Here is a 25,277-nt window from a genome sequence, read left to right on the forward strand (position 1 = left end):
TGTAACATTGTATCTTCCTTATGCTGCATTAAGGGGAATACGCCGGGAACTTGTGGTAAGTGAGGCCAGCGCTCGTTTACACGTGTATCTATGGTAGCCAGTTTTGCAGGGCTGTTTTGTCTATATTACCTCTTAGATTGAAGATATTGTAATTCGATATGTGATTTTGGTTGGTTTATATGTATAGGATATCTCTAACATAGACTGTCATTGCTTAATTGTCTGGATATTTAGAGTGAAGAATGTAAGAGGTAGATGTGGTAGGTGTTTCTGTACCAGAAATTGTTTTTTCCCTCCCAGGATAAGCAAGAACATGGCAACTCGACGTTTACCTTGTCGTCATAAACTCAATGAATCTTTGCTCTGCTCGTGTTGTTCACTTACAATCATGACTTAACGGCAATTTTCCTTTAGTAGATTCATTAGTGCTTTATGCCTTCACCTGCCAACGCCTCTTATGCTGAGAGGAAAGTCCTCCTCCTCCTCCTTGACCTAATCTCATGTCGGCACTGTGGCGGCAACTTTTGCCTCTGTCTTTTGTTATAGCTTTATGTTGGTGTTTGTGTTACTGATAAGCGGCCGGAAGTCTCCACCACCTACCTACCTACCTGGCCTTTTGTTGTATTTATTTGTATTTTTTGTTGGGCTTTTGAAAAAAAAATTACATATGGTTCACTTGTTCTCCCGGAAGCTGTTTCATTAGATGTGAAAAGAACAACTTATTGGTGGTTGGTTCAGTCGTTAGATTGGGAGGATTCTGTTACCTAAGAGATTAAGTTGTAGATATTATTTACATTGCTTGTTTACACTTTAGATCAGATGAAGATTTTAATCTTATTTTTTTATTATATAAACACGTTTTTGAACAATTGAAACGATTCATATGTAATGACTGTTAATGATTACCTTTATGATTTAAGAACTCAGTGTTTCTCGAAGACAAGACTGCTGCATATATGCTAGGGTCAGAATTACTAAGTAATGAATGTAAGTAAAGGAAGTTTATATTGGTATTCAATTTCCAAATTGTTTCTCAACTATTTTCAAGTTCGTCCACGTAAATCTAAGGAATTAGTTCCCCAGGAATCCCTTTTATCCCAATGAGGCTCCTGCAGCGCTTAGGAAGCTGGTCACGTCCACAGGTCATAGATTATTGTGGTGTGCGCGTCTGTGTGCAGAGATTGCAGGACAACTGAATAGTAAGTGCGCGGTGTCTTCCTTATGGAAGTTGCATCGTGGGCATGAAGGGTCTTGGGGTTTATTGAAATGGTGTTTGTAGCGTTTTATTGGTAGTGCTGTCCAGAGCGTAAGTGAGATAGCGACTCGTTTGTCTGGGCAATGGTTTCTGGCGGGTGAGGTATCTGGTGAGCTGGAGTTTGAAAACTTGAGTTGGGAGGTCGGCTATTTCGTGCTCGTCGAGGTATTTTTGTGTACATTTGTTTTGTCAGTTATGTCTCATAGGGTTGGTTTGTGTGTTATATCTGTTAGGGTTGGGTGGATCTGTGAGTAGGAGTTACCGAAGTGTGACATGAGTGAGCTTTTTCTTGCCTTACTTAATGGTTATTGGTTAGTTATAGGGTAGGAGGGGTCTAGTGCTGTTGCATACAATTGAGTGTCAAACATGTTGAGGAGTGACTGTATTAGAAGGATCACTTGTTTCGTTGTGAATGTGTTGAGTGCTTGTGATAGCTTAGGAAGCCAATGATTGTTCTGAGTACACTGTTTTGTGTGGTTTACATCTTTGTGCTATTGAGTGGGATGGAATGAGCATAGTTTTAAATGGAATGGATGAATTGTTTGTAGAGTATGTTGAGTGATTCTTTTTCTTGCCCAGGTCTGATGCCAGTTAATGTTCTGTAAGCATTTAGTGTGTTGGTTGCGTTTGCGTTGATGTTATTAACCTTGGGGAGTGGATCTCATGTTTGCGTCATGTGTGATGCATAGAATGGTTGGTCTTTTTGCTCAGTGAGGAAGGCTGTTTTTTTTTCAGGGTAACTGGAGGTGTGAGCTTGATTAATTGTCTGTCTGGAGTTAAGAAAGTGTCAGACGACTTCCGTGAGGTTGCTGATAATCTGTTCTGGATGAGCCTTCGTTAAGCTTGTGTACTGTGGTACTTCATGTTTGATGTTAGCACTGTGGTGTCAGTGTGTTATGATGTCGTTATGAGGTCGTCTGCACATGAGAGGACCTTCGTGTTGAGGTTTGCCTGAGGTAATAGGAGGTGCTGTTGGAAGAGATTGAAGAGAGTTGGAGGAAGAACTGCCACTTTAGCATTTGTGATTTAGAGTGAGACTGTTGTGAGTGACTTGCATGGCGAGCGGCTATGAAATCGGCCCCCACTTTTCGTATTTTTTGTGTGAGGATGTGTCGGGAGACAGTGTCAAATGTTTTTTTTTTCAGATATCCATTGCCACTAGTACTATGCGGGAGGGAGGTTGTGGCTGATTGAATCCATTTAGGATATACTGACTGTGTGTAGTGTGTCAGTGTGTCAGTGTGGTGGTCGAGTAAAATGTTGGGTCTGAAGCTATGCGTTGGGGATGAGAGTGCGATGATTTGTTTGATTCTGTTATGGATATTTTTTCCCCCACGGAATGTGGATCATAAGGATAAAAGTGAAATAGGACAGTATGGGAAGGGGAAATTGAGTGGTTTGGAGGGTTTTAGGATTGGTATAATGTTGGTAAGTTTCCATATGTAAAACATTTGTGTATCCAGGAGTAGCTGAAGATATCTGCATGTTACTAGATTGCAAATGGGCCTTGTGAAAGTTCGTTATATATATACTTTTGATTGCATGACCTATATCACTGGCAGTGAAGGGTGTGAGCAGTAGTTTCCGAATGGATTTTGTGTAGGATTTTCATGAATTCTGTTCAGGGATGATATTGATTTGTGGTAGATTTTTCAGTAGTCTCTCATTAGTATGTTTGTGTTCGTTGGGAGAAGGGATTTCATGGAATGGGTCAGGAATGGTGCGGTAAGAATGATTTTTTTTTTTCTTGGTCTCCGGAGTTGGTTGCTGTGGGTCCAGATTCCCTGTGTTGAGGAAGGAGTGGCAGTAGTAGTTATCAATGATGGAGTCATTTAGAGTCTATAGTGTGATATCTGATTTCCGTTGATGGGTGAGTGTTTGTTTGTTTGTGTCTGAACTGGTTTCTATGTTTTATGAAGCGTGTAACTTGTATGAAGATATTTGGGTTGTATTTCTTGCTGTTCCCTTGTCGTAAGTGCTTTTTTGTTGGCTTGGATAGAGTTGTTGATAAAGTGGAAGACTTTGGGATCTAGGAATGAGAAATCATCTATACAGAAGTTCTGAAACTTTCTTTTCATGTACTGAATGAGGGCTAGTCGGTCTGCTTTCCTGTATTGTATTTTGTATTATTTTGTTGTTGTTGTTGGTTGTGTTGTGTGGGCGGGATCAGAGGATAGTTGGTGTAGCGTGCTCCAGATGGCCCTTGTGTGTGGTGCTGGTGAGCAGGATGTGGTGTCTGGCGAGGTCGGCTGCTGTAGGTGGTGGGTATGAAGTCTGATTAGATGGCTCCATAGGGCTAGGAGAGTGGGAAGTTTCATATGGTTTATCAGTAACATATTCATTTACAGCAGTTTCACTGAAAGTGTCCTGGTGTTCCCCATGTCTTCTTTGCAAAGGCTCCTGCAGCCCAAGGCTGCGTTACTTCCAGTTGCAGGGAAATCTAGACTCATTCTGAGTGATCAGTTCATTGACGTGAATGTATTTCTGGTGGTAGGGTTTCGTCAAAGGTGATTTTACGCTCGTAGAGTAACCTTGTAACCAACGCCCGGTAACGCCTTGATCAGCGCATATATATATATATATATATATATATATATATATATATATATATATATATATATATATATATATATATATATATATATGTGTGTGTGTGTGTGTGTGTGTGTGATAATCGCTGTTTTCCGCGTCAGCGAGGTAGCGCCAGGAAACACGAAGAATGGCCCATCCACTCATATACATATACATATGCGCACATATACATACGTATACATATCAACATATATACATATACATACGCATACACAGACATATGCATATGTACACATGTGCTTATTCATACTTGCATGCCTTCATCCATTCTCGGCATTACCCCGCCCCACAGGAAACAGCATCGCTACCCCGTTTCAACGAGGTAGCGCCAGGAAAACAGACAAAAAGGCCACTTTCGGTCACACTTAGTCTCTAGCTGTCATGTATATTGCACCGAAACCGCAGATCCCTATACACATCCTGACTCACAGACTTTTCCATGTTTTACCCCAGACGTTTCACATGATAACCAGATATCATGCAGATTATTCTTAGATAATACAAAACTAGAAGGAGTCTTATAGAATATAAATGTGATTTTGAATTCATAGGAACTGGAACCTAGCTACCGTGTACATTAGTCTACTGACGTAACAACTCTTGTGTCTTTTGGTCGTGTGAACCTTCCAGTCTCCCAGTTCATGTATATTTCATGAAAATCATATCGGACTTTGACCTACAGATAGAAGAATAAAGATCGGACTTCCTTTGACTACAAGATAACTTAATGGGACGAATTTCACGCCATGTACTGAACACTAAACGCCTCCGATTTGGTTGTGGGGGAAGGGGGATTAAAAAAAAAAACCTTACGCCATTTTTATCCAGTTCTGCTCAGAAACGTCAACCCTAACTCTTGGGTAAGTAAATAATCATGATATAGATGCATAATTATCGATCATAATTAATCTTATATGTTCGACCGGTCCCCTTACTGTGTGTGATCTATTTAAAATATTTCTTCTAATTTTACGTTGATTTTTACAGTTCTCATACGAACAGCTGTTGCCGGAGAGTGATCCTTTGTTTATACTAGTCTTAACACGGCGCGTCATAATGGCTATCATAGGTTTTCCTCAAACGTGAACACTGTCATGGTTAATTGTCCTTTTTGCCATAGATTATTGTCTTTATTGCCATAAATAATTGTCCTTAACAGGTTGTAGGTACGTTAAGGTTCTATCGCATTATACAAAGTAAGTGAGGAAGCTGTTGCGACTTGCTACAAGCTTCGAGAGTAATTGGATGACTATTTCCACGAGTTTGCCTCAAGCCTGGCACACATTTCATGGAAAAGGAGATGATGACAGAGCATGAGAATTACTTTGTTAACATTTTTACCCTCGCGTGAAGGCAATATGTTCCACTAGACTCTTCCGGGTGTGAGACGTGATGATAGTTGCCCTGACAAGAACTTTGCGTTCGAATGGTAGACTTTCTGATGATAAACTTTATTAGTTGGTTGTTATAGGCGGGATGAGAATTTCTCTTTTTTTTGTTTGTTTTCTAATTGATACGTTCAGTCACGAACGAAAAAGTCTCCATCGAGGTCAGGCCGTAAGATGAAAGACGAAAACGAGAAAAACGATACACAAGATTTTCAGGAACCCGTTTCTTTTAAAGGGACAAGAAATAACTGTTGGGAATAAATTGATTTATGAGAGAGAGAGAGAGAGAGAGAGAGAGAGAGAGAGAGAGAGAGAGAGAGAGAGAGAGAGAGAGAGAGAAGGGAGCAAGCAAAAATGAGAAGGACGTTTTCATAGTTTACCCCGCACGTTTTACGTACCCTACTGGTTCAGTACATTGACAGCGCGTCGACCTCAGTATACCACATCGTTCCAGTTCACTATATTCTGTGCACGCCGTTCAACTGCCCTGCATGTTCAGGCCCCGATCGCTCAAAATCATTATATCCTTCCATCTCCAATTTGGTCTCCCGTTCTCCTTGTTCCCTTCACTTCTGACACGTATATCCTCTTTGTCGCCCTTTCATCCTTAATTCTCTCCATATGTCCATACCATTTCAACACACCCTCTTCTGCTCTCTCAGCCACGCTCTATTACCACACATCTCTTTTACCCCTTCATTACTTACTCGATCAAACCACCTCACACCACATACTGTCCTCAAACATTTCATTTCCAACACATCCACCTTCCTCAGCACAAACCTATTTATAGCACACGCCTCGCACCCATATGATATTATTGGGACTACTATTCCTTCAAACACCCATTTTTGCCCTCTCAGATAACGTTCTCTCTTTCCACGTTCTTCGGTGCTCCAGAACCTTCACCCCCTCCCCATACTGTGACCCACTTCCGCTTCCAAGGTTCCATTCGCTGCCATGTCCCCTTCCTGATATCTAAAACACTTAACTTCCTCCAATTTTTCTTCATTCAGGCTTCTATCTCAACTAACTTGTCCCTCAGCCTGCTTTTATTGACATTCAACTTTCTCCTTTCACACACTCGTTCAAACTCAGTCTCCAACTTCTGAAATTTCCCGTTCAAATCAGCCACCAGTGTTGTATTATCAGCAAACAAGTGATTCACTTCCTAGACCCTTTCATCCCCCACCAGTTGCATACTTAACCTTCTCTTCAAGACTCTTGAATATACCCCCTCACCACTTCATTCATAAACAAATCAAACAACCATGGTAACATCACACACCCCTGCCGCAAACCAACTTTCACTTGGAACTATTCAATATTTTCTCTTCCTACTCGTACACGCGCCTTACATCGTCGATAAAAACTCTCTGCTTCTAGCAGCTTACCTCCCACGCCATATATTCATAAGACCTTCCACAAAGCATCTCTATCAGCCCTATCATATGCTTTCTCCAGATTTATAAATGCCACATACAAATCCATCCTTTTTTCTAATTATTTCTCACATTCTTCAAAGCAAATACCTGATCCACACATCCTCTACCACTTTTTAAACCACACTGCTCCTCCCCAATCTGATGCTCTGTACTTGCCTTCACCCTCTCAATCAATACCCTCCCATACAATTTTCCTGGAGTACTCAACAAACTTATGCCTCTGTAGTTTAAACACACCTTTATCTCCCTTGCTTTTATACAGTGGCACTATACAAGCATTTCGCCGACCCTCAGGCACCTCACCATACAATGAATATCCTTACCAACCAATCAACAACACAGTCACACTCTTTCTTCATAAATTTGAACTATATACCATCCACTCCAACCGCCTTGCTGCATTTCATCTTCCGCAAGGCTTTCACCACGTCTTTTCTCTTCACCAAACCACTGTCTATGACTCTCACTTCGCATATCACCCTTCCCAGAACACCGTCCAGCTGTCACTCTTTTATGAAAAACATTTACAGTTCTTCCAAGTAATCACTCCATCTCCTCCTCGCTTTATCACTTCCCGTTATTACTTCGCCTTTTGCCCACTTCACCAATGTTCCCATTTGTTTTCTTGTTTTTCGTACATTCCCCTATCTCAGGAATGTGTATGATATATGCAAAGAGGACGTCACACGGGACATTTCCAAGACTTCCCTGGGGTTATGGTCAATTGGGCTGCAGAGATATACTTTTTAAACAAGCATGTCTGCAAGATACCCACCGTCCCTGCCTGTTAGTTTATCTTGGGTTGTCTTCTCAGGTGCCTTTTACTTTAATAACCTCAGCCCATTTTTCACAAAGTGAAGGAAATTAGCTACTCAAACGTGATCAGATGAGCCGTATAGCTGATAAAGTGGCTTTATGAGTTAACTGGTGCGGACAGTTTCCTTCGCCTCCACTTTGATTGCCCGGGACATCAAGGTAAGGAGTCAGGAGTCGAGTTTCCATGATGGTATCAGAGATGATTCGGGAAAGAAAAAAGAAATGGTGAGGAAAGGAGGACTGGGATATTCTGGTCTCCTTTCATACCCCATTTCCTCGCTTCAGGTTTCTGTGTAACTCGATTCAATTTGACACGTAGAGAAGATGTACAGAGCCTTATAGAGGAGTAGAGGTGTACAGAGCCTCATAGAAGCGTAGAGAAGGTGTATAGAGCTTCATAGAAGCGTTGAAGTGTATAGAGCCTCATAGAGGGGTAGAGGAGGTATACAGAGCCTCATAAAAGTGTAGAGAAGGTGTTCAGCACCTCAGAATCGTAGAGGTGTACAGAGCCTTATAGAAGCGTAGAAAATGTGTTGAGAGCGTTATAGAAGCGTAGAGGTGTCCAGAGCCTCATAGAAGCTCTACGACGGCGTGTAGTGTTCCAGTGAATGTAGAGGTATGTAGAGCCTTCTTAAAGCGTAGAAGTTTTAGAGCCTAATAGAAGTGTAAAGATGGTGCATAGAGCCTCAGAAAAGCGTAGGAAAGTTACACACAGCCACAAAAAAAGCTTAAAAGTGCTTAGAACCTCATTGAGGTGTATGATTTTTATGCCTCACTAGGGCATGGAGGAGGTATATAGATTTCTCCAAGGCATAGAGAATGTATATGGACCACACTAATGCATGAAGGTATGTATAGAACTCGCTGCGGCATAGAGAAGGTTTGTTTATAATAGACTGCGCTTTGGCATAGATAATGTGTCTAGGCCTTATTAAAATTTAGGAAACGTGCATCCCCCACCCCTCCTCACCAAGGCATAGAGGAGATGCATAAGCCTCTTATTAAGAAATCTGACCAGAGAAACGTAAAACTGAAAGAGACTAATTGGCATGCAGACAGCATAAGTCTTCCACAAGGCATAAAAGTTGATAAAACTTCATGAGAGACATTTTTTTTTTTTTTTTTTTTTTTTTAATTTTCCAAAAGAAGGAACAGAGAAGAGGTCCAGGTGAGGATATTCCCTCAAAGGCCCAGTCCTCTGTTCTTAACGCTACCTCGCTATCGCGGGAAATAGCGAATAGCATGAAAAAAAAAAAAAAAAATATATATATAGAGAGAGAGAGAGAGAGAGAGTGAAATTTTCTTTTTCCCGTACATTTGAGCGCTTCATTATGGCGACTTTGTACACCAAATTGAACTGTCAGGGAAAATTTATCTTCTCTTAGTGTGGGTTTTATTTTAGATGATTTTTTTTCCTTTGAGCCGTTTGACGTGAGTGTATTTTCGTGTTATTGTGTAAAGGAGAGAGAGAGAGAGAGAGAGAGAGAGAGAGAGAGAGAGAGAGAGAGAGAGGTAATTGATGATGGGTGTTAGGGAATGCCATAATTACATCGGTAAGGAGCGCATGACTTTATTTCTTAGGTAATTTCTTGTGTGTTTCTATTAGTATTATCCCGCCTGGAATTTCGAGTGTCATTACTGCAAAGTTATGGAGATCTCATATTCTTGTTGATGAGGGTTGATGAATAATTTCGTACCTACAGCAGTGTACTTAACCGTAGATTGATGTAGGGGATGAATGAGTGACTCGTACCTACAGCAGTGCACTTAACCCTAGGTTAATGTACTTTGGATCAGGTTTCGATAATCACTGAGCACAGGGGCCTCGGATGTATAGTGGTGGGTAACATGGACACTGCAAATGCGTGGTCGCACCAGGCAAGGGCAAGAAGCACAAATACATTATCTGCATGAAGGTCGGTGTCACGCTTTTAAACTTGGTAAGCACGACCCTTTGGGTATGGTGGCCAGGGAAAAGGTCGGGCACATCATATCCAAGGGTCATATATCGTTGTGCTCATGGGTCGTACCGTTGTGTGCAAGAGTCGTAGCCTCGCGGTCATGGGTCATAGCGTCGTGTTCAAGGGTCGTGTCGTCGCTTTCACTAGTCGTACCGTCGTGTTCGAGGGTCGTATCGTCGAGTTCAAGGGTCGTATCGCAGCGTTCATTGGTCATACCGTCGCGTTCAAGGGTCGTACCCATAGTCGTCAAGGGTCGTACCGTCGTGGTATAAGAGTTAAGGCGGGGAGAGAGAGAGAGAGAGAGAGAGAGAGAGAGAGAGAGAGAGAGAGAGAGAGAGAGAGAGAGAGAGAGAGAGGACCCGTGGCTATGGTTCCGATGGCGGGTCAAAACTGCATAATAACTCGGACGCCGGTGCTGGAAAATTGCTCTCCAGCTGGTCAAAAGTTGTGATGGGAACACTGACACAGTAATCTGGGAATGTGGTGAAAACTGGTGTTCCTTCTGCAGTGTTTATGTCATTGCTGGAGTGCTCCTTGTAGTGCCTTTGTTGCTGCTGCTGTGGTGTTACTGCTGTCATGTCCATGCCAAAACTGGAGTGTTACTTGTGTTTTTATTACTGCTGTGGTGTTCCCTGTAGCGTCTATGTCATTGCTGTAGTGTTACTTGTAATGATTGTGTTGCTGCTTTAGTGTTTCCTGTTGTGCCTGTATCACTGCTGTATATTACTGGTAGTTAATGTATGATTGTCGTAGTGTTAGTTTTAGCGCCTGTATCGCTGTTTTAGTGTTCACTGCAGTGTCTGTATCACTGCCATTGTGTTACTTGTAGTGCCTCTGTCACTGATTTCGTGTTGATTGTAGTGTTTGTATCACTAACGTAATATTACTTGCTGTGCCTATGTCACTGTTTTAGTGTTCACTGAAGAGTTTGTATCAGTGCTTTAGTGCTTCCTTCACCTTTGTTCTGTTATTACTGACGTATGTATCTGATCTTATTATGTATACCATACGATGGTTCCGGAGGTCTTCTACCCCCATAGGTGGGTCTGGGACCTTACCTTACGTGTACCTTACGATGGTTCCGGAGTCTTGTACCTCAACAGCTGGGTCTGGGACCTTACCTTACCTTACGGTTGTTCCGGAGGTCTTTTACCCACACAGCTGGGTCTGGGACCTTACCTTACCTTACGTTTACCTTACGATGGTTCCGGAGGCCTTCTACCCCCACAGCTGGGTCTGGGACCTTACCTTACGTGTACCTTACGATGGTTCTGGAGGTCTTCTACCTCAACAGCTGGGTCTGGGACCTTACCTTACCTTACGGTGGTTCCGGAGATCTTTTACCCACACAGCTGGGTCTGGGACCTTACCTTACCTAACGTGTACCTTACGATGGTTCCCGATGTCTTCTACCCCCACAACTGGATTTGGGACCTTACCTTACCTTACGTGTACCTTACGATGGTTCCGGAGGCCTTCTACCCCCACAGCTGGGTCCGGGACCGTACCTTACGTGTACTTTACAACTGTTTCGGAGGTCTTCTACCGCAGCCGTTCGGTGTGGGAGGAAGCTGTCGTGTCGCTTCTCTGCTCTTTCAGGTTGTTGGAAGCCGCTACCTCAAAGGCTTTTAGGTAACCACAACATCCTGATTGGTTTGTTGCCGTTTGTTAAGGCACTGGTCCGGATCATAAATGAACCGCTTCAGTAAACAGTATATAGTGTTCATGTTGGCAGCATCAGTGTCTCTCATAATATGGTGTCCCAGATATTTCCAGCGTTTTCCCCTTATTTTACGTATTGCGCAGGCAACTGACGGAGACACGATCTTCCCGTCTTAAATCCGTGTTGCATATGATGTATAGATTACTTCCATGAAGACGGCCAAGCTCTGCAGTAGGACTCGCGGAGATTTTCGTATTATGATATGTCAGTTCTGGAAAAGCTTTGCTTCGTGCTCTGAGTGAGTGAGGCCGTGTGAGTCATAGTTTTGAAGATAATGAAATTATTTGAGTCCGGTTTTTTTTTTTTTTCAGAGGATATTGAATGCCTGTGTTAAAGGAATACGAAATTACCCAATGAATTATAGAATTTCAGAGATCTGGATTTGGATTTTGATAAACGCAGGAGAGTTGCAGGATTGTGTGGTGCAGGGGAAGAGTGCACCGAGGATGTTGCCAGTCCAGCGGTGCAGTGAGAACATCATACGTGTGAAAGGTAGGGAGGTTGAGGGAGGGGAGACGCTCTCGAGAAAGAGGTAATTTTTGTGATTTTTGGTTTGCAAAATTCTGAGTTAACATTATTATTATTGTTATTATTATTATTTATTCATTTATCATTATTACTATTATTTTTTTTTTTGTCGCTGTCTCCCGCGTTTACGAGGTAGCGCAAGGAAACAGACGAAAGAAATGGCCCAACCCACCCCCATACACATGTGTATACATACGTCCACACACGCAAATATACATACCTACACAGCTTTCCATGGTTTACCCCAGACGCTTCACATGCCTTGATTCAATCCACTGACAGCACGTCAACCCCAGTATACCACATCGATCCAATTCACTCTATTCCTTGCCCTCCTTTCACCCTCCTGCATGTTCAGGCCCCGATCACACAAAATCTTTTTCACTCCATCTTTCCACCTCCAATTTGGTCTCCCTCTTCTCCTCGTTCCCTCCACCTCCGACACATATATCCTCTTGGTTCATCTTTCCTCACTCATTCTCTCCATGTGCCCAAACCATTTCAAAACACCCTCTTCTGCTCTCTCAACCACGCTCTTTTTATTTCCACACATCTCTCTTACCCTTACGTTACTTACTCGATCAAACCACCTCACACCACACATTGTCCTCAAACATCTCATTTCCAGCACATCCATCCTCCTGCGCACAACTCTATCCATAGCCCACGCCTCGCAACCATACAACATTGTTGGAACCACTATTCCTTCAAACATACCCATTTTTGCTTTCCGGGATAATGTTCTCGACTTCCACACATTCTTCAAGGCTCCCAGGATTTTCGCCTGCTCCCCCACCCTATGATCCACTTCTGCTTCCATGGTTCCATCCGCTGCCAGATCCACTCCCAGATATCTAAAACACTTTACTTCCTCCAGTTTTTCTCCATTCAAACTTACCCCCCAATTGACTTGACCCTCAACCCTACTGTACCTAATAACCTTGCTCTTATTCACATTTACTCTTAACTTTCTTCTTTCACACACTTTACCAAACTCAGTCACCAGCTTCTGCAGTTTCTCACATGAATCAGCCACCAGCGCTGTATCATCAGCGAACAACAATTGACTCACTTCCCAAGCTCTCTCATCCCCAACAGACTTCATACTTGCCCCTCTTTCCAAAACTCTTGCATTCACCTCCTTAACAACCCCATCCATAAACAAATTAAACAGCCATGGAGACATCACACACCCCTGCCGCAAACCTACATTCACTGAGAACCAATCACTTTCCTCTCTTCCTACACGTACACATGCCTTACATCCTCGATAAAAACTTTTCACTGCTTCTAACAACTTGCCTCCCACACCATATATTCTTAATACCTTCCACAGAGCATCTCTATCAACTCTATCATATGCCTTCTCCAGATCCATAAATGCTACATACAAATCCATTTGCTTTTCTAAGTATTTCTCACATACATTCTTCAAAGCAAACACCTGATCCACACATCCTCTACCACTTCTGAAACCACACTGCTCTTCCCCAATCTGATACTCTGTACATGCCTTCACCCTCTCAATCAATACCCTCCCATATAATTTACCAGGAATACTCAACAAACTTATACCTCTGTAATTTGAGCACTCACTCTTATCCCCTTTGCCTTTGTACAGTGGCACTATGCACGCATTCCGCCAATCCTCAGGCACCTCACCATGAGTCATACATACATTAAATAACCTTACCAACCAGTCAACAATACAGTCACCCCCTTTTTTAATAAATTCCACTGCAATACCATCCAAACCTGCTGGCTTGCCGGCTTATTATTATTATTATTATTATTATTATTATTATTATTATTATTATTGTTGTTGTTGTTGTTGTTGTTGTTCTTTCTTTTTTCATACTATTCGCCATCTCCCGCGTTAGCGAGGTAGCGTTTAATAAGAACAGAGGACTGGGTCTTTGAGGGAATATTCTCATCTGGCCCCCTTCTCTGTTCCTTCTTTTGGAAAAAAAAAACCTTCATCTTGTCACCTTGGATATATATATATATATATATATATATATATATATATATATATATATATATATATATATATATATATATATATCTTTCTTTCAAACTATTCGCCATTTCCCGCATTAGCAAGGTAGCGTTAAGAACAGAGGACTGGGCCTCTGAGGGAATATCCTCACCTGGCCCCCTTCTCTGTTCCTTCTCTTGGAAAGTTAAAAAAAAAAAAAAACAAGAGGGGAGGATTTCCAGCCCCCTCTCCCTCCCCTTTTAGTCGCCTTCTACGACACGCAGGGAATACGTGGGAAGTATTCTTTCTTCCCTATCCCCTATATATATATATATATATATATATATATATATATATATATATATATATAATTTATTTTTCAGTGAGTCAGTGGTTCACGCGGATCGTGATTTGAATCATGTTTATGAATAGAAACATTTTGGCATTTTCTTTCATGAATTATTTTTTTCTTTCTTTTTCCCAGAGTTTTGAATAACGTTTCAAATGTATGGTCGACGTTTACCAATTTTCTTTGATGCCAGGGTTGCGTCTTGTCTCCGCCTCCTATGAAGGGAGATTTGTCCCGTTTTTATATAATTCCTTTTTTCTCTTGTCTTCCTGACTGGTGCGTCCGGGTGCGTTTTGGCCGTTGCCTTTGCATTTCAGTGGTCCCTCCTGCTCCTCCGGTGTTGCGCTGCTGAAGGAACGGTTCTCGCTGTATCGCAGACAACTAACTTTAACTCGGGTGTCCAGCCCGGCCTTTCCCGGTACTCGTCGTGTGTGTGTTTCCGTGACCGCTGCAACGGTTGCCTGCCTGTCTCTCGGTCGACCAGTAAGTAAGCCAGCGGTGAAGGGGACTGTGTACGGTTGGTGTGATTTAATATTATTCCGTTATGCTGGAAGGTACGTTAGGATGTGCCATTACCAATGGTGCCTCTATCACTACCGTATTCTTACCAGTGGTTCCTCTGCCACTGGTATAGTGTCATTAGTGCTGTAGTATTGCCACTAGTGCCTGTATCACTGCTTTTGTATCACTAGTGGTGCCTGTACCACTGCTATTTTATTGCCAGTCGTGCGTGTATCCCCGTTTCAATACTCTGGTGTTACCGGTGGGATTTATATCTCAGATGTAGTTACCAGTGGGGTTTATATCTGCTGCTGTTACTAGAGTGCCTGCATCACTGTTGCAGTGGTGCCTGTATCACTACTGTGCTTTCGCCGAGGTTGCCTGTATCACTGATGTAGTGTTAGCAGTGGTGCATGTAACATTGCTGTGGCGTTTCCAGTGGTGCTTATATCACTGCTGTAGTGTTGTCATTGGTGCCTATATCACTGCTATAATGTTACTAGAGTGTCAGTGTCTCTGGTGTTGCTAAAATTGCCCTCGTTTTGCCTTTGGTACCTGTAATCCTACCATAGTGTTCTAACTAGTAACTGTATCATTGCTGTAGTGTTACCAAAGAACCTGCAACACTAATCTAGTGATGCCTGCGTCACTGCCGTAAGTGTTTCCAGTGGCATACGTATCTCTGCAGCGTTACCCAAGGTACTTATCATAGCAGTGGTGTTGCCAGTGGTTCCTGTTCCAGTGCTGCACTGCAGGGTTGCCAGTTCCTCCAGCAACAGCAGAAATATTTTTAAAGATATTGATGGAGGTGCACGCTTGGTTGCACTCTCCGTCGAGAGGATGGCATATTTCCTCCAGCCAGGAGACTACCGGGATTGTTATAAACACTAATGAAATACGTGGAGCGTAGGTGACGCTACCGGTTTGTTACCGCCCGCTGCTCGCGCGCGTGCACTCGTACACGCTCTCTCTCTCCTAGAGTAACAGAAGCCAGCATTTTCCTCGTTGATGGGCCTCTAGGTCGTGGGATATGGTTGGTAGTGTGAGGAATTATCGTGCATCGTGAAGAACGGCTGCGTGGGGCTGGTGAGCACAGCTGCTGGGCAATGGCAGGTTCTTCGTGGCGAGCGGTCCGTATTCCGTAGGGAGTTTATGCTTGTGGATGATAAGACAGCGCATTCGTGTAATTTCATCGTTAGGACTGAGTATATGTAGAGAGAACCAGGATATTATATACCAGCCGCCTCAGGGCGGGGCGGGCAAATGAATTGAGTAGAATATTCTTAAACGATAACCAAGTTAGTGATGAAAACGGAGTCGGTTCAGTATCAGTATTACGTAATTTTAAGGAGGACCAAGAGTTCTCGTTGGCGTAGAGTCTCCTTGAGGCTAATATCAGTGGAGGCCTCGGTAACAACATCGCTTTAAACTTTCCGTGAAGGAAGGAGTTCCGAGCTTGGAGCTCCTGAGGTCGGACAACAAAATGTGAGAGTTTTCTGGCGCTACCCAGCCTACTGAGGAGAAAATTTCCCCTCAGTGTCTTGAGCACTTCCGAAGCAGTTAATCAACCCCTGTAAATTACGTGTGCTTCATAGAGCATGTGATCCAGAGGAGCTCATACTTCCGTAGTTATAATTGATACGGACACTTCCAGTGGTAAACCTTATACTTTCATTTTGTATCATGTATACAATTTGACAATAAAGTCACCTTATCTTATCTTAAAAGCTGTTTGCTCCGTGACTATTCTTCCAATTCGTGTACTGCGTATGAGGCTATTTTGCCGAAGTGCTTGTGATGAATTACCACAATTGAGCAGGCAGATGTCGTTGCAGGTTGATATTACATAATCAGTGTTTTGAGGAGTATCTCGTCTTTCCGTCAGATATTCGAAGTACACACAGCTGTGGTAGCCTAAGCTGAGCCAAACGCACCGACAGGCCAAAGTCCATCTATTCTGGTATATCGGATGATCACCAGTGTAGCATCGAAAATTGTTTATATTGTGCCGAGATATATATCATCCGAAAGCTAAGTATTGTGGTAGAGCATTGCCGGGGGGGGGGGGGGGTGAGAGAGAGAGAGAGAGAGAGAGAGAGAGAGAGAGAGAGAGAGAGAGAGAGAGAGAGAGAGAGACCATCAGAGCTACGCTACGAAGCGTGAGTCTTGTTTTAACCATTACTTCAGATGCATTCCAAGTTATGGACCTGGAGGCAGTTTAAACATCCCTTTGATGCTGAAATGGGAGAACCACTCAACTACTGAAGGCTTGACGGTTCTCGCTGGTGCGCAGGAGGTATTTCGTGCATATGGTGACGAGAAAAAATCAAGATGAAATTCCGGAGGTTGGCAGGATGTTGGGAAAGAAGGATGGAAAGAAGGATGAATACAGAGGATTAAGGAAGAGGAATAGTACAGAGTGTGGAAATATGGCGACTGGCATCATTTTTCCTGCAGTATAAGTGTTCCTACCTTCGGCGGGCTACCTCGACCATGACCCGCGAGCCAACGGTGACCCGAAGTGCCTTAGTATCCCTGTTGTTGTACCCTGTCTCGCGCTATGGAGTATCGCTGTCAGTGCTCACTCTCCCTTCTAGCGCATCGAGCACCAGTGAGTCGAAGAAACGTGGCGTAACGTCCAGCGGTGCGACCAGAGTGCGTCGTGCTGTCGTCGTCTTAGCTGACGTCGTTACCACTATGGTCGTCGGAAGGTGAAGGCACACGATCGACGGAAGTAGGGTTTACCACCAGGAGAGTGGGTTGAGTGGGCAGAAGAGCGGATGGGGGAAGAAAAAGAGTGTGGGAGGTAACTCTGGAGTTGGCGGGAGCACAGCAGGACGAAAGATGCTCTGAGCAGAAGATTCTGACGAAGGCGCCCCCCCCCCCTGGAGATGCTGACAGCACAGAAGGGATGGTCGGAACAGACGATCCTGGAGGAGTCGTGGGAGGAGAGAATGGTGGTGATGCAAGGCCTTGCAGGCCAACGAGCAGCGGAGGGTGAGCCAGCAGGAGCGGGAGGGGACTCCGCCTGTAATATGGCAATATGTATAGCATCATCGATCGCCTTCTTGCTCCAGAAAAATCCATTTATTTCCCCTTCATATATTTACCATTTTCCTTGGTAACGTAGAGTCTACTGTGAGACAGTATATGTTTAGGAAGGTATGGTCAGCGCAGCAACTGCATCCCTTCCCAAGCTGACGCTGTCTGTGTATTAAAGATTAATGATGAATTCTATAATGATGATTCTCACAGGAATGGGCACACTGAGCAGTTGATTTAGTCTTCGTAATGGTAATGTACTGCGTTCGTATCTGTAGTTTTCCTCTATCATCTCTTATAAACAAACCTTTCTTCTGTGGACATGCTAATATGATTCTAGATGTTGAAGCCAGACTGCGACGTAAGAGCGTTGTACATCTGAATAAGCCACTTTAAATGAAAATAAGTCAATGAATGTGGTTTCCAACTGAAGTACAAAGTGTTAATCAGTTGCGAGTAATATGTGCAAATGCATATGGTGTTAAGAGCATGCTGGTAGGAGAGGTCATTTAGCTAAACCGGAACGCTGCAGAAAGTTTTGATATCAAGTCACTTGAAGGCTATATACTTCCTGTCTGAAGGATCTGCAATTAGCGCATTGCACTTAGGCTTTCTGTATGTCTTGCAGCTGCTATCAGAAAGATCTGCGTCGGCATTACCTTCTCATTTTGCTGTGAACCACTCTGCCGAAGGGATAACATATCAGTTAAGTTCTCGTATGTTATTAGATTGAGATATGTTAAGCTTGGGAAACTTTTTTTTTTCCATACTTTTATCAAAACATACGTCCTCTTGCCTCACAGGATTAAGTGGGTTATATGATTTCTTAAGGCTACCTCTGTCAAAAGCCTGAATTACCTGTATAAAAGCCTGAATAACATGTGTAAAAGCCTGAATTACCTGTATAAAAGCCTGAATAACATGTGTAAAAGCCTGAATTACCTGTGTAAAAGCCTGAATAACATGTGTAAAAGCCTGAATTACATGTGTAAAAGCCTGAATTACATGTGTAAAAGCCTGAATTACCTGTGTAAAAGCCTGAATTACCTGTGTAAAAGCCTGAATTACCTGTGTAAAAGCCTGAATTACCTGTGTAAAAGCCTGAATTACCTGTGTAAAAGCCTGAATTACATGTGTAAAAGCCTGAATTACCTGTGTAAAAGCCTGAATTACCTGTGTAAAAGCCTGAATTACCTGTGTAAAAGCCTGAAGTACCTGTGTAAAAGCCTGAAGTACCTGTGTAAAAGCCTGAAGTACCTGTGTAAAAGCCTGAAGTACCTGTGTAAAAGCCTGAAGTACCTGTGTAAAAGCCTGAAGTACCTGTGTAAAAGCCTGAAGTACCTGTGTAAAAGCCTGAAGTACCTGTGTAAAAGCCTGAAGTACCTGTGTAAAAGCCTGAAGTACCTGTGTAAAAGCCTGAAGTACCTGTGTAAAAGCCTGAAGTACCTGTGTAAAAGCCTGAAGTACCTGTGTAAAAGCCTGAATTACCTGTGTAAAAGCCTGAAGTACCTGTGTAAAAGCCTGAATTACCTGTGTAAAAGCCTGAAGTACCTGTGTAAAAGCCTGAATTACCTGTGTAAAAGCCTGAATTACCTGTGTAAAAGCCTGAAGTACCTGTGTAAAAGCCTGAATTACCTGTGTAAAAGCCTGAATTACCTGTGTAAAAGCCTGAAGTACCTGTGTAAAAGCCTGAATTACCTGTGTAAAAGCCTGAAGTACCTGTGTAAAAGCCTGAAGTACCTGTGTAAAAGCCTGAATTACCTGTGTAAAAGCCTGAAGTACCTGTGTAAAAGTAGGACTTAAATTTCTGCGAAATCTTGATGGATGACGAACATCGCTTGGGAGGCTTCATGGCTGTGATGAGTATGTGGAAATCTTAATTACACGAGGGAGATGATAACTACTGAGGATTAGTCATGACTAAGAATGCGATACCCATATATGTCCTCAAGGTGTTGATACTTGTGAATATTAATATACAAAATAAAGGGGGACGAGGCAAGCAGGGGGAGCCTTTCGAAAAAGATATATATATATATATATATATATATATATATATATATATATATATATATATATATATATATATATATATATACCCGCATAAAGTTACACAGCAATTGAAGAATCGGCTTTGGCGATGCTTTATCATCGTCATTTGACGAAAGAGAACACAACACAGTCTTGTCTGAGAATTTGTCAGTTCCGAGGTTCATCTCGTCCCTGTAAGTGTAGCCAAGCCACAAGGCTGTAGGAGCGCCTGGACTGAGGTGAATAAGGCTTTATGATTATATATATATATATATATATATATATATATATATATATATATATATATATATATATATATATATATTCCTATGAGTCCACGGGAAAAATGAAACACGATAAGTTCCCAAGTGCACTTTCTTGTAATGATCACATCGTCAGGGGAGATACAGTATGAGATAGAAGACTTAGAACGGACGGCGCTCACTAATGAGAGGGATGAGTCCTTAGCCCAGACTTAGCCGCAGTGTGAAAATTAGAGGATAAGATGCAATATTATGTGGAACATTGTCTGAAAAGTGACAGGGCTGAGCGAGGACAGTGGGGTGCGCTGGTTGTCAAGTCGCAAACGACCGTAAGAAGTAAGATGCAATGGATTTACTGACAAGAAATGTGACGCGAATGAAAAGTCTTATGGAGTTATAAATAAAGTATGTAACTATGCTTGACTGGTTATGAAGAATGCTTTATTTCCGCTTTGGTACATTGTTTTCTCTCGTATGTGATACGAAACGGTAAGGAAATATTCAGTGGAAAAGTGTCATTATTATTATTATTTTCTGCAGTACTTTTCGTGTGTCTTATGACAACATTTTGATGCTGTTTTCTTGTTAGTCTGTCTCCACTTCTTACGTGTAACATAATTGTGCTGGGCTGTTGGGAACATGTGGAGTAGCCTGACTCAGCTGGTCCTCCCTATTTTGTGTGGGTCGTCCAAATACTGTTCTCGGGTGGATTGTAATTAGGTAACTAGCCGATGACGTGATTAAAAGTGGGATGGGGAGGGAGGTGGGTCTCGGAAGCAGCCTTGTTACACTGAGTTATTATACCCCTAATGTCTCCCTTGGGAGCCATGCATGCAGTGGAGGGAGTGTGTGTAGTGAATGGTCCCACAATCATATTGATCACCCGGATAAGGTGATTGGATTGTCTGAGGATTCGTTCCCCCCCCTTCCTCCTTAACGATTTTCCGGGCGAAGGTGGGCTAGATTTATCGCACACACACACACACACACACACACACACACACACACACACCTCTAACCTAACCTAGAGTAACCTAACCTAAGCAAACTTTGCCTAGAAAAACGTAAGGCGTTTAGAGATGAATCTTCAGCTAATCCGGTGCTTTTATTCTCTTTTTATTTATTTCATTTTATTATTATTATTATAATTATTTTTTTCTAGGGGGGTGGGGGGGTCCAGCTGGAGATAACTTGGCGTTAATGGTTTGAGTGATGACCCTGGCTAGTCAGTCGATAAGCAGAAACCACACACACACACACACACACACACACACACACACACACACACACACACACACACACCTGCTAACTCTTCTTCACGTGTTCAGACGTTAGATGTCTGAACTGAATATTTTACTAAAATACACTGCTTCTCAGGTTGCTTAGTGTGTGTGTGTGTGTGTGTGTGTGTGTGTGTGTGTGATATTGCGTAAGGTTTGTGCCGGTAGGGCTGCACTGGAATATAAGATACAGTAGTGTTACATAGAGTCAGAGATTACATTCTCATTTTTGTGTTTCCTTATGATGAGAGCGTAAACCCGTAAAAGTGTTGTCTGAAGGACGCCTTCGGTGGCAAGCTCGCGGGTTTCCTCCAGTGTGTGTGTGTGTGTGTGTGTGTGTTGGAACGGATGTCTGGTAACTGCCCCTCCCCTCGGGGGCTGGAACAGGCGTATGGGTAATTAATTACCTTACCGCTGGTGCCCTGGAACGGATCTCTGGCTACCTCCTTTCCCACCGGAGGCTGGAACAGATGTGTGGCTTCCTACCTTCCCCGGCGGGGGAAGGAGGTTGGAATTAGTGTAGTGGTCATTAAGGCTAATGAGCCAAAGGCAGCGGCGCTGGTAGCACGAGTGTACACTTCAGGAATTAATCGTATGAGCCTTTGAAGATTGCAGCTAATTATGCTCTTTCAGATGAGGTATGCATAGATATGATTAGCGGATCTACTTCGTTATTCTAGATCAAAAGATCAAACTTTTGTAATCTATCACATTAAGCCAAATTATCACGCTTTCGTCCTTCAAATTACGCGGTAATAAAGGACTAAAGTCCTGTGAAGATAATCTCTTCGGCCGAACCTTTATTATTATCAGTGGCTTTCGGGAGGACTAGACATAGGCAACTGAACCTTAGATTAAAACGAACTCGAGACACTAGAAACTGGAGCGTCCACTGTCTTTCCATCTTTGTTCCAGTGGTCACCAAGACCACTGGAATTATAGACGTCGTGGGACTTGTACATAACGTATGTTGATGAAACGTCCCTCTTGTGGGAAGGCCTTGAGCGTAGTGGTGTCCATGTGCCGCCACAGCGTCGTCTGCCAGAGGTCATGTATTGATGATGCCCCTCGTAATGCTAATGGTGTTACCAAGTAGCTCTCGTTCTCTCATCGGAACAACAACGTATTTGTCAATCATTGCTAACGCTGTCAACGAAGTGTGTCATCTGCCTCCTGTAACGATGGATGTTTATGGTCACGCTCTGATACCCGTGTGACGCACGTCACGACGATAGGCGGCCTGGGAGCATGACGAGGAAGGATATGAGGGGGTCTCTTGTGTGCTGACCCTAACAAGGGAATAGGGTAAGCCTTCCTCGGAAAACTTTTTCCGAAGCAAAATTTTCGATTTTTTTTTTTATCCATGATAGTATTATTATTATCATCTTTATCATTATTATTATTATTATTATTATTATTATTATTATTATTATTATTATTATTATTATTATTATTATCATCATCATCATCATCATCATCATCATCATCATCATCATCATTATTATTATTATTATTATTATTATTATTATTATTATTACTACTACTACTATTATTATTATTATTAATTCTCCGTCACTGACGCTCTGCTTTTCAAGCGTAATTGGAAGGGTTATGTTTAGATCTCCGAGCCAAGCCACTGCGGTGAATCCTATTAACTCCTCGAGCACGACGGGACGACCCTTGACCTGGAGGTTTCCAACCTTGGGTATGATGGCCTGGTCTTTTGGATTGACCCCATAAGGATCAGGTCAAAGGCCAGGCCATCATACCCAAAGACTGCACCGTCGTGCTGAAGTGAGGTGCACCAGCTGAGGTCAGCGTCCCAGATGAAAGGCAGGTGTCCTGTACCAGCTAAGGTCATCATATCATGTGATAGTTAAGTGACGTGCACCAGCTGAGGTCATCGTCCCAGGTGACGGATAAGTGACGTGCACCATCTGAGGTCATCGTCCCTGGTGACGGTTAAGTGACGTGCACCAGCTGAGGTCATCGTCCCAGGTGACGTGCACCAGCTAAGGTCATCGTCCCAGGTGACGTGCACTAGCTGAGGTCATCGTCCCAGGTGACGCGCACCAGCTGAGGTCATCGTCCCAGGTGACGTGCACCAGCTGAGGTCATCGTCCCAGATGACGTGCACCAGCTTAGGTCATCGTCCCAGGTGACGTGCACCAGCTGAGGTCATCGTCCCAGGTGACACACTGATGATCAGAAGAAATCTTGAAGGTCCTACTCAGGGTTCGCTTCTCGTAAATATGGTCCTCTTGAAAACTATCTCCTTACGTGCTGAGGATGTGCGCTGATACGCTTAACGGATCACTTAGAATGTTCTTCAGGATGGTGTGGCGCGGCTTTGAAGCTGCAGGAACCTCGTAAAGGGGTCTTGCTAACAGGGCTGACCGACATTCGGTATCACGCCAAAATTGAGTTCATTTTGTGTTGAGCTGAAGGTGTCGTGGAGGTAATTTTTTTTTTTTTTTTTTTTTTGCATTACTGAACGTCAACGGCTTTTCGAGCAGTAACGGTGTTGTTACGACTGTGAAAGCAGGAACGTTTCGTGTTTTCTCTGGATGGATACAGGATCAAAAGCTGAGACGAGACGGGGAAACCCAGAGCTGGTTTGTTTGGGGCGTTAGGAGTCGGGTCCCGACGAGGCCAGAATGTTTACGTAAGACTTGTGATGTAGATGATGAGGACAAAGTCAGGAAGATCGTCATAGTAGCTGGTGGGGATCGAGCCCTCGAGCGCGAGATGAATCTTACGTAATATCCTGATCCATCTCATTCATTTCTTATATTGGGCTTCGGTCGGCCACAAGGGTGTAGTATTCGACCGGGCAAAAGCTAACAGTATTTCTTTTTTTTTCTTTTTTTTTTGGGGGGGGGGGGGATTACCTCCGAAATATTTTTTGACATCCCTCCTTAATGGACTTTATCCCACTGACAATATGCCTTTGGTAAAGCTTAACGCTTGTATGGAGATGCAGAGCGTCGTAGTCGCTTGCATCTGGTAATGGTACAGTGCGACTTCTAACTTTGATCCATTAACTTCGAGAGTAAATTCTCATATCTGACTGGGCGCTGCATCACGTCCCCATCTCCTGCTAACTTGACAAGAATCATTTCGACGTAATGGTAAACAAGCTCTGCTTGTTATATCAAGAACGAGTGTAAGCAATATGAGCAAAGAGGTATTTGAGTAGAAACGAATGGTTCCACAGAGTTGGTGCGTCTTCCGGTGTTATGCAGCAAACTGGTACATAGAGACTGTGGTGTGTGGGTGCTGGTGGAAGTTCTTCTAGCTCTCCTGAGATGCTTCATCCTGGCTCGACGTTGTCACCAGCAGGCAGGGATGGAAGCAAGACCCAGAGCATTTTGAAAACATGGTGAAAAAATGGAAGTGGAATCATGTTTTGCTAATCATAAGATGAGCATTATTGTGTTATAGGGGTTGGAACTAGTGTACAGACGGTGCTGGGTGACACACGACCTCGGGGTCTGGACTCATGGCTGAAGTGGGGGGCGAAGAGGCTCCTGAGACGCAGGTTCTCCCAACCCACGTGTCCAGGTACTGGGTGACGGGTTGTGTTGTCTGAGGGCCTCTTGTAGATGATCCTGGCGGTGCTGGGTGGCTCATCGATCTCGCTGCACTCGTCGTGGCTCTGGTGTCACGCAGGCCAGGGTTGACGGCCTCTCCAGCACCTGGTGTTCTATTGCTTATTAAGACAGCGTTCCGGATCGCTAGGGTGGTGATGGCTGGCCCGTTCCAAGATCCATTACGAATCGTTCTTGAATTATAGATAATTGAATCATCGCGGCTCTCAGCAACATTCGACTCGTGGCTTCACTCATGCTACGAACTGCACTGATGTCTTGGTCAGACTGCCTGGTAGGTGAGACGGGAGATAGATCTTGACACGCGGGCTCGTGTGGCCTGCGTCCTGGTGTCGTGTGATTCGTAATAAGGCAAATCTTTCGTGTTGCGGCGTGGACCAGTCGGTATTTCTCGACTGTACAGTTTCCTTCGCATGCATTGATCCGGAACACTAACCCTCAAGGCAGATGGAACCATGGTTGGTGTCTCTTGTCTCCCATCTTTTTCCATACTTGGGAAACTTTGATTTGTGTT

At 43.4% G+C, this 25,277-nt stretch overlaps 1 protein-coding gene across 2 annotated transcripts in view; it reads left to right on the forward strand.

Moving 5' to 3' along the window:
- LOC139754170 (uncharacterized) overlaps positions 1-25,277 on the forward strand; it is a 76,323-nt gene continuing 51,046 nt past the window's right edge. For both annotated transcript variants that reach the window (XM_071671351.1, XM_071671350.1), the window contains exon 1: positions 1-55. The gene's annotated coding sequence lies outside the window, so the exon portion shown is untranslated. The remainder of the gene's footprint in view (positions 56-25,277) is intronic.

This window comes from Panulirus ornatus, chromosome 16, assembly GCF_036320965.1.
Source record: "Panulirus ornatus isolate Po-2019 chromosome 16, ASM3632096v1, whole genome shotgun sequence".
NCBI lineage: Eukaryota > Metazoa > Arthropoda > Malacostraca > Decapoda > Palinuridae > Panulirus > Panulirus ornatus.